The following is a 10,000-nucleotide window of genomic DNA, read 5'->3' as shown; positions in this document are numbered from 1 at the left end:
AGATTACAGTGTCATCTCTCCCCATAGGAATACATTGCCTGCACCCCTAATTTCAACCTGAGGCCTATGTGGGTTATGAATGCCGTATGAACCTGTCTTCGGTACCAGTCCATCAGGCCACTATGAGGTCTACCTGTGTCGATTCTAAGCTTCCTGGACCAACCGGAAGTGGTTCAAATGCCCCTAAAAGTGTTTACCCATACACTGCATGCAGTTTGATAGACATAGTGCATTCAACCCTGTGTAGATCAGTCAATTCTTAACGTAAGGACTTAAAACTCAGGATTCTGTAACAGCATACCCCAATGAGGATATGTGGTGACTTATAGCTTCCTGTGCCAACCGGAAGTGCCATAATTGGTGTCTCAGGGGCTGTTTCGAAGGGTTAAAAAATTCAGATCTGTCCAAAACTTCATATATGTGATTAGGCAACCCCCATGAACTGTAAATCAGTCATTTTTCCCCAAAAAAATCAAAGGAAAAAAAATTGCACTAAAACACAACTTGGATGGAGGGACGTATTGGGGTGCGTAGAGACAGACAGTGGCCGCAATAGTTAGCTTTGTTCGAGCTAAAAAAGAACGGTCGGACCTAGAGTTCCGAAACTTTAGAAACCTGTTCTAGACCTCCGGGCCATGGTGCGTGACGAGTTACGTGGCTCTAGATGGTTCTCGGACCGAGAAACAGCCTCGTACATTCGCAATAACTTCAATTCATTTTTGCATCACGAAAATGACGACGTTTAGAAAAGTCTCAGAGACGCAAGGCTAGGTGCGTTGAAACCGGCTCGGCCCATAGAGACGGACCCCAAAGTTTCTGTCCGATAGCTCGTTCAAGGACCCCGTAGCAAGGCATGGAAATAAGTGGATTTTCAGCACCAATTAGGGTTTTTCTCGGACACCAAATGACCTATCGAGCCGAAACTCGGGATTCGGGGTCGCCTCACATAGGACTTCGCATAATGTCCGAACTGGACCCGCAGCTAGAACGTAACTATGTGTTTTACCTTTTTATTATGTTTTAAACTAGAGGCGCTGTGAATTATGGGACTGCTCTGACATATATGATAGTTGGCATCTAAATGAGTAGGAAACAGTGGGTTTGGTGTCATAATGACATCTAATTGACTGATGGACACTGACTTGCTAGTTGACTTTTGTACATTTGCAATATGTTTAAACAGAGAGGGACCATCACCAAAATGGCATTCTGAAATCAACACAAAAAATGGCATCACCATAGTCTCCAGACTGTGCTGAGTTCAACGAGCTATCCCGCTTGACCGTAGCTCGCTCGGTCTAGGCGCAGCAACCATTAGAATATTAGGCCCAAAATGAAGCCTGCCCCACAATGTCATTTGCTTTTGAGTGACAGTGAGAGAACCGTTAGGGTGAGAAGAAAAATTCCACCATAGGAATGTTCCTAAGGTCCTCCCGATCTGAACAAGCCTAACCTTGACCGTGTGGCATTAACCCTTCACAGTAAAACAGTGTTTTTTGATCTCACAGATTACAGTGTCATCTCTCCCCATAGGAATACATTGCCTGCACCACAAAATTCAACCTGAGGCCTATGTGGGTTATGAATGCCGTATGAACCTGTCTTCGGTACCAGTCCATCAGGCCACTATGAGGTCTACCTGTGTTGATTCTAAGCTTCCTGGACCAACCGGAAGTGGTTCAAATCACCCTAAAAGTGTTTACCCATACACTGCCTGCAGTTTGATAGACATGGTGCATTCAACCCTGTGTAGATCAGTCAATTCTTAACGTAAGGACTTAAAACTCAGGATTCTGTAAGTGGCCATGTCAATCAAGACATGTGGTGATTTATAGCTTCCTGTGCCAACCGGAAGTGCCATAATTGGTGTCTCAGGGGCTGTTTCGAAGGGTTAAAAAAGTCAGATCTGTCCAAAACTTCATATATGTGATTAGGCAACCCCCATGAACTGTAAATCAGTCATTTTTCCCCAAAAAAATCAAAGGAAAAAAAAATTGCACTAAAACACAACTTGGATGGAGGGACGTATTGGGGTGCGTAGAGACAGACAGTGGCCGCAATAGTTAGCTTTGTTGGAGCTAAAAAAGAACGGTCGGACCTAGAGTTCCGAAACTTTAGAAACCTGTTCTAGACCTCCGGGCCATGGTGCGTGGCGAGTTACGTGGCTCTAGACGGTTCTCGGACCGAGAAACAGCCTCGTACATTTGGAATAACTTCAATTCATTTTTGCATCACGAAAATGACGACGTTTAGAAAAGTCTCAGAGACGCAAGGCTAGGTGCGTTGAAACCGGCTCGGCCCATAGAGACGGACCCCAAAGTTTCTGTCCGATAGCTCATTCAAGGACCCCGTAGCAAGTCATGGAAAATAGTGGATTTTCAGCACCAATTAGGGTTTTTCTCGGACACCAAATGACCTATCGAGCCGAAACTCGGGATTCGGGGTCGCCTCACATAGGACTTCGCATAATGTCCGAACTGGACCCGCAGCTAGAACGTAACTATGTGTTTTACCTTTTTATTATGTTTTCAACTAGAGGCGCTGTGAATTATGGGCCTGCTCTGACATATGTGATAGTTGGCTACTAAATGAGTAGGAAAAAGTGGGTTTGGTGTCAATTGATATCCATTTGGTGTCATAATGACATCTAATTGACTGATGGACACTGACTTGCTAGTTGACTTTTGTACATTTGCAATATGTTTAAACGGAGAGGGACCATCACCAAAATGGCATTCTGAAATCAACACAAAAAATGGCATCACCATAGTCTCCAGACTGTTCTGAGTTCAACGAGCTATCCCGCTTGACCGTAGCTCGCTCGGTCTAGGCGCAGCAACCATTAGAATAGAAGGCCCAAAATGAAGCCTGCACCACAATGTCATTTGCTTTTGAGTGACAGTGAGAGAACCGTTAGGGTGAGAAGAAAAATTCCACCACTTGAATGTTCCTAAGGTCCTCCCGATCTCAACAAGCCTAACCTTGACCGTGTGGCATTAACCCTTCACAGTAAAACAGTGTTTTTTGATCTCACAGATTACAGTGTCATCTCTCCCCATAGGAATACATTGCCTGCACCCCTAATTTCAACCTGAGGCCTATGTGGGTTATGAATGCCGTATGAACCTGTCTTCGGTACCAGTCCATCAGGCCACTATGAGGTCTACCTGTGTTGATTCTAAGCTTCCTGGACCAACCGGAAGTGGTTAAAATGCCCCTAAAAGTGTTTACCCCATACAATGCATGCAGTTTGATAGACATAGTGCATTCAACCCTGTGTAGATCAGTCAATTCTTAACGTAAGGACTTAAAACTCAGGATTCTGTAACAGCATACCCCAATGAGGATATGTGTTGATTTATAACTTCCTGTGCCAACCGGAAGTGCCATAATTGGTGTCTCAGGGGCTGTTTCGAAGGGTTAAAAAAGTCTGATCTTTCCAAAACTTCATATGTGTGATTAGGCAACCCCCATGAACTGTAAATCAGTCATTTTTCCCAAAAAAAATCAAAGGAAAAAAAAATTGCACTAAAACACAACTTGGATGGAGGGACGTATTGGGGTGCGTAGAGACAGACAGTGGCTCCAATAGTTAGCTTTGTTGGAGCTAAAAAAGAACCGTCGGACCTAGAGTTCCGAAACTTTAGAAACCTGTTCTAGACCTCCCGTAGATGGTGCGTGGTGAGTTACGTGGCTCTAGAAGGTTCTCGGACCGAGAAACAGCCTCGTACATTTGAAATAACTTCAATTCATTTGTGCATCACGAAAATGACGACATTTAGAAATGTCCCAGAGTCGCAAGACTAGGTGCATTGCGAACGTCTCGGCCCATATAGACAGACCCCAACGTTTCTGTCCGATATCTCATTCAAGGACCCCGTAGCAAGTCATGGAAAATAGTGGATTTTCAGCACCAATTAGGGTTTTTCTCGGACACCAAATGACCTATCGAGCCGAAACTTGGGATTCGGGGTCGCCTCAGCTAGGCCAACACATAACATAAGAAATGGACCCGCAGCTAGAACGTAACTACGTGTTTTATGGTTTTTTTATGGTTTGTACCGAAGGCTTTGTGAATTTTGGGCCAGCTCTGAAGTATGTAATAGTTGGCTACTAAACGAGTTGGAAAAAGTGGGTTTGGTGTCAGTTTGTATCAGTTTGGTGGTCAGAATGATATCTAATTGACTGATGGACTCTTGTCCACTTGACTCTTGTACATTTGCAATATGATTCTATAGTGAAAAAACATCACCAAAAGCGACATTCTGAAATCAACCCAAACGAGCGATTGAGATGACCCAGAATCACTGCAAAGCCATCCCGAGTTCATCGGGCCAGTCAATTTCACATTCCTGAAGGATTTTTATAGCATGACAAATTCGTGATGGTACCTGCCCATTAAAACATATTGCAAATGCACAGTGACTTTGAAAAAGTAAGAAACAAAAAAAATACATCTAAAATTTTTTGAGCATGACAAATTCGTGATGGTACCTGCCCATTGAAACATATTCCAAATGCACAGTGACTTTGAAAAAGTAAGGAAACAAAAAAAAATACATCTAAAAAATTTTGAGCATGACAAATTCGTGATGGTACCTGCCCATTGAAACATATTGCAAATGCACAGTGACTTTGAAAAAGTAAGGAAACATAAACAAATTCGATAAACAAATTCGTGATGGTACCTGCCCATTGAAACATATTGCAAATGCACAGTGACTTTGAAAAAGTAAGGAAACATAAACAAATTCGATAAACAAATTCGTGATGGTACCTGCCCATTGAAACATATTGCAAATGCACAGTGACTTTGAAAAAGTAAGGAAACATAAACAAATTCGATGAACAAATTCGTGATGGTACCTGCCCATTAAAACATATTCCAAATGCACAGTGACTTTGAAAAAGTAAGAAACAAAAAAAAATACATCTAAAAAATTTTGAGCATGACAAATTCGTGATGGTACCTGCCCATTGAAACATATTGCAAATGCACAGTGACTTTGAAAAAGTAAGGAAACATAAACAAATTCGATGAACAAATTCGTGATGGTACCTGCCCATTAAAACATATTCCAAATGCACAGTGACTTTGAAAAAGTAAGAAACAAAAAAAAATACATCTAAAAAATTTTGAGCATGACAAATTCGTGATGGTACCTGCCCATTGAAACATATTGCAAATGCACAGTGACTTTGAAAAAGTAAGGAAACATAAACAAATTCGATAAACAAATTTGTGATGGTACCTGCCCATTGAAACATATTGCAAATGCACAGTGACTTTGAAAAAGTAAGGAAACATAAACAAATTCGATAAACAAATTCGTGATGGTACCTGCCCATTAAAACATATTCCAAATGCACAGTGACTTTGAAAAAGTAAGAAAACAAAAAAAAATACATCTAAAAAATTTTGAGCATGACAAATTCGTGATGGTACCTGCCCATTGAAACATATTGCAAATGCACAGTGACTTTGAAAAAGTAAGGAAACATAAACAAATTCGATAAACAAATTCGTGATGGTACCTGCCCATTAAAACATATTCCAAATGCACAGTGACTTTGAAAAAGTAAGAAACAAAAAAAAATACATCTAAAAAATTTTGAGCATGACAAATTCGTGATGGTACCTGCCCATTGAAACATATTGCAAATGCACAGTGACTTTGAAAAAGTAAGGAAACATAAACAAATTCGATAAACAAATTCGTGATGGTACCTGCCCATTGAAACATATTGCAAATGCACAGTGACTTTGAAAAAGTAAGGAAACATAAACAAATTCGATAAACAAATTCGTGATGGTACCTGCCCATTAAAACATATTCCAAATGCACAGTGACTTTGAAAAAGTAAGAAACAAAAAAAAAAATACATCTAAAAATTTTGAGCATGACAAATTCGTGATGGTACCTGCCCATTGAAACATATTGCAAATGCACAGTGACTTTGAAAAAGTAAGGAAACATAAACAAATTCGATAAACAAATTCGTGATGGTACCTGCCCATTAAAACATATTCCAAATGCACAGTGACTTTGAAAAAGTAAGAAACAAAAAAAAATACATCTAAAAAATTTTGAGCATGACAAATTCGTGATGGTACCTGCCCATTGAAACATATTGCAAATGCACAGTGACTTTGAAAAAGTAAGGAAACATAAACAAATTCGATAAACAAATTCGTGATGGTACCTGCCCATTAAAACATATTCCAAATGCACAGTGACTTTGAAAAAGTAAGAAACAAAAAAAAATACATCTAAAAAATTTTGAGCATGACAAATTTGTGATGGTACCTGCCCATTGAAACATATTGCAAATGCACAGTGACTTTGAAAAAGTAAGGAAACATAAACAAATTCGATAAACAAATTCGTGATGGTACCTGCCCATTAAAACATATTCCAAATGCACAGTGACTTTGAAAAAGTAAGAAACAAAAAAAAAATACATCTAAAAAATTTTGAGCATGACAAATTCGTGATGGTACCTGCCCATTGAAACATATTGCAAATGCACAGTGACTTTGAAAAAGTAGGGAAACATAAACAAATTCGATAAACAAATGTGTGATGGTACCTGCCCATTAAAACATATTCCAAATGCACAGTGACTTTGAAAAAGTAAGAAACAAAAAAAAATACATCTAAAAAATTTTGAGCATGACAAATTCGTGATGGTACCTGCCCATTGAAACATATTGCAAATGCACAGTGACTTTGAAAAAGTAAGGAAACATAAACAAATTCGATAAACAAATTCGTGATGGTACCTGCCCATTAAAACATATTCCAAATGCACAGTGACTTTGAAAAAGTAAGAAACAAAAAAAAATACATCTAAAAAATTTTGAGCATGACAAATTCGTGATGGTACCTGCCCATTGAAACATATTGCAAATGCACAGTGACTTTGAAAAAGTAAGGAAACATAAACAAATTCGATAAACAAATTCGTGATGGTACCTGCCCATTAAAACATATTCCAAATGCACAGTGACTTTGAAAAAGTAAGGAAACAAAAAAAAATACATCTAAAAAATTTTGAGCATGACAAATTCGTGATGGTACCTGCCCATTGAAACATATTGCAAATGCACAGTGACTTTGAAAAAGTAAGGAAACATAAACAAATTCGATAAACAAATTCGTGATGGTACCTGCCCATTAAAACATATTCCAAATGCACAGTGACTTTGAAAAAGTAAGAAACAAAAAAAAATACATCTAAAATTTTTTGAGCATGACAAATTCGTGATGGTACCTGCCCATTGAAACATATTGCAAATGCACAGTGACTTTGAAAAAGTAAGGAAACATAAACAAATTCGATAAACAAATTCGTGATGGTACCTGCCCATTAAAACATATTCCAAATGCACAGTGACTTTGAAAAAGTAAGAAACAAAAAAAAATACATCTAAAAAATTTTGAGCATGACAAATTCGTGATGGTACCTGCCCATTGAAACATATTGCAAATGCACAGTGACTTTGAAAAAGTAAGGAAACATAAACAAATTCGATAAACAAATTCGTGATGGTACCTGCCCATTAAAACATATTCCAAATGCACAGTGACTTTGAAAAAGTAAGGAAACAAAAAAAAATACATCTAAAAAATTTTGAGCATGACAAATTCGTGATGGTACCTGCCCATTGAAACATATTGCAAATGCACAGTGACTTTGAAAAAGTAAGGAAACATAAACAAATTCGATAAACAAATTCGTGATGGTACCTGCCCATTAAAACATATTCCAAATGCACAGTGACTTTGAAAAAGTAAGAAACAAAAAAAAATACATCTAAAATTTTTTGAGCATGACAAATTCGTGATGGTACCTGCCCATTGAAACATATTGCAAATGCACAGTGACTTTGAAAAAGTAAGGAAACATAAACAAATTCGATAAACAAATTCGTGATGGTACCTGCCCATTGAAACATATTGCAAATGCACAGTGACTTTGAAAAAGTAAGGAAACATAAACAAATTCGATAAACAAATTCGTGATGGTACCTGCCCATTAAAACATATTCCAAATGCACAGTGACTTTGAAAAAGTAAGGAAACAAAAAAAAATACATCTAAAAAATTTTGAGCATGACAAATTCGTGATGGTACCTGCCCATTGAAACATATTGCAAATGCACAGTGACTTTGAAAAAGTAAGGAAACATAAACAAATTCGATAAACAAATTCGTGATGGTACCTGCCCATTAAAACATATTCCAAATGCACAGTGACTTTGAAAAAGTAAGAAACAAAAAAAAATACATCTAAAATTTTTTGAGCATGACAAATTCGTGATGGTACCTGCCCATTGAAACATATTGCAAATGCACAGTGACTTTGAAAAAGTAAGGAAACATAAACAAATTCGATAAACAAATTCGTGATGGTACCTGCCCATTAAAACATATTCCAAATGCACAGTGACTTTGAAAAAGTAAGAAACAAAAAAAAATACATCTAAAATTTTTTGAGCATGACAAATTCGTGATGGTACCTGCCCATTGAAACATATTGCAAATGCACAGTGACTTTGAAAAAGTAAGGAAACATAAACAAATTCGCTAAACAAATTCGTGATGGTACCTGCCCATTAAAACATATTCCAAATGCACAGTGACTTTGAAAAAGTAAGAAACAAAAAAAAATACATCTAAAATGTTTTGAGCATGACAAATTCGTGATGGTACCTGCCCATTGAAACATATTGCAAATGCACAGTGACTTTGAAAAAGTAAGGAAACATAAACAAATTCGATAAACAAATTCGTGATGGTACCTGCCCATTAAAACATATTCCAAATGCACAGTGACTTTGAAAAAGTAAGAAACAAAAAAAAATACATCTAAAAAATTTTGAGCATGACAAATTCGTGATGGTACCTGCCCATTGAAACATATTGCAAATGCACAGTGACTTTGAAAAAGTAAGGAAACATAAACAAATTCGATAAACAAATTCGTGATGGTACCTGCCCATTAAAACATATTCCAAATGCACAGTGACTTTGAAAAAGTAAGAAACAAAAAAAAATACATCTAAAAAATTTTGAGCATGACAAATTCGTGATGGTACCTGCCCATTGAAACATATTGCAAATGCACAGTGACTTTGAAAAAGTAAGGAAACATAAACAAATTCGATAAACAAATTCGTGATGGTACCTGCCCATTAAAACATATTGCAAATGCACAGAGACTTTGAAAAAGTAAGGAAACATAAACAAAAAAACATCCCAAAAAATGTTGGGTAACCAGCTGCATATTTTAGATCACAAGCTTGAATTTTGAGCATGACAAATTCGTGATGGTACCTGCCCATTAAAACATATTGCAAATGCACAGTGACTTTGAAAAAGTAAGGAAACATAAACAAAAAAACATCCCAAAATTTTTTTTTTGGGTTACCAGTTGCATATTTTAGATCACCAGGTGCACATTTCAGGTCACCAGGTGCACATTTCAGATCACCAGGTGCACGGAGGAAAATATTTACTTTTGACTTTGACTTTTGACTTCCTATGACATCATATTGCAAATGGAGAAAACATATGCCTTATGCACAAGTAAAACAAAAAGAAATATGTAATACAAGTTGACCAAGGTATAGTTTGAGCAAAGTAAAGTTTGAATTTGAGCATGACAAATTCGTGATGGTACCTGCCCATTAAAACATATTGCAAATGCACAGTGACTTTGAAAAAGTAAGGAAACATAAACAAAAAAACATCCCCAAATTTTTTTTTTGGGTTACCAGTTGCATATTTTAGATCACCAGGTGCACATTTCAGGTCACCAGGTGCACATTTCAGATCACCAGGTGCACGGAGGAAAATATTTACTTTTGACTTTGACTTTTGACTTCCTATGACATCATATTGCAAATGGAGAAAACATATGCCTTATGCACAAGTAAAACAAAAAGAAATATGTAATACAAGTTGACCAAGGTATAGTTTGAGCAAAGTAAAGT

The sequence above is a fragment of the Oncorhynchus mykiss genome, unplaced genomic scaffold (genome assembly GCF_013265735.2).
Source record: "Oncorhynchus mykiss isolate Arlee unplaced genomic scaffold, USDA_OmykA_1.1 un_scaffold_315, whole genome shotgun sequence".
Lineage (NCBI taxonomy): Eukaryota > Metazoa > Chordata > Actinopteri > Salmoniformes > Salmonidae > Oncorhynchus > Oncorhynchus mykiss.
Note: the sequence above shows the minus strand (reverse complement) of the source record.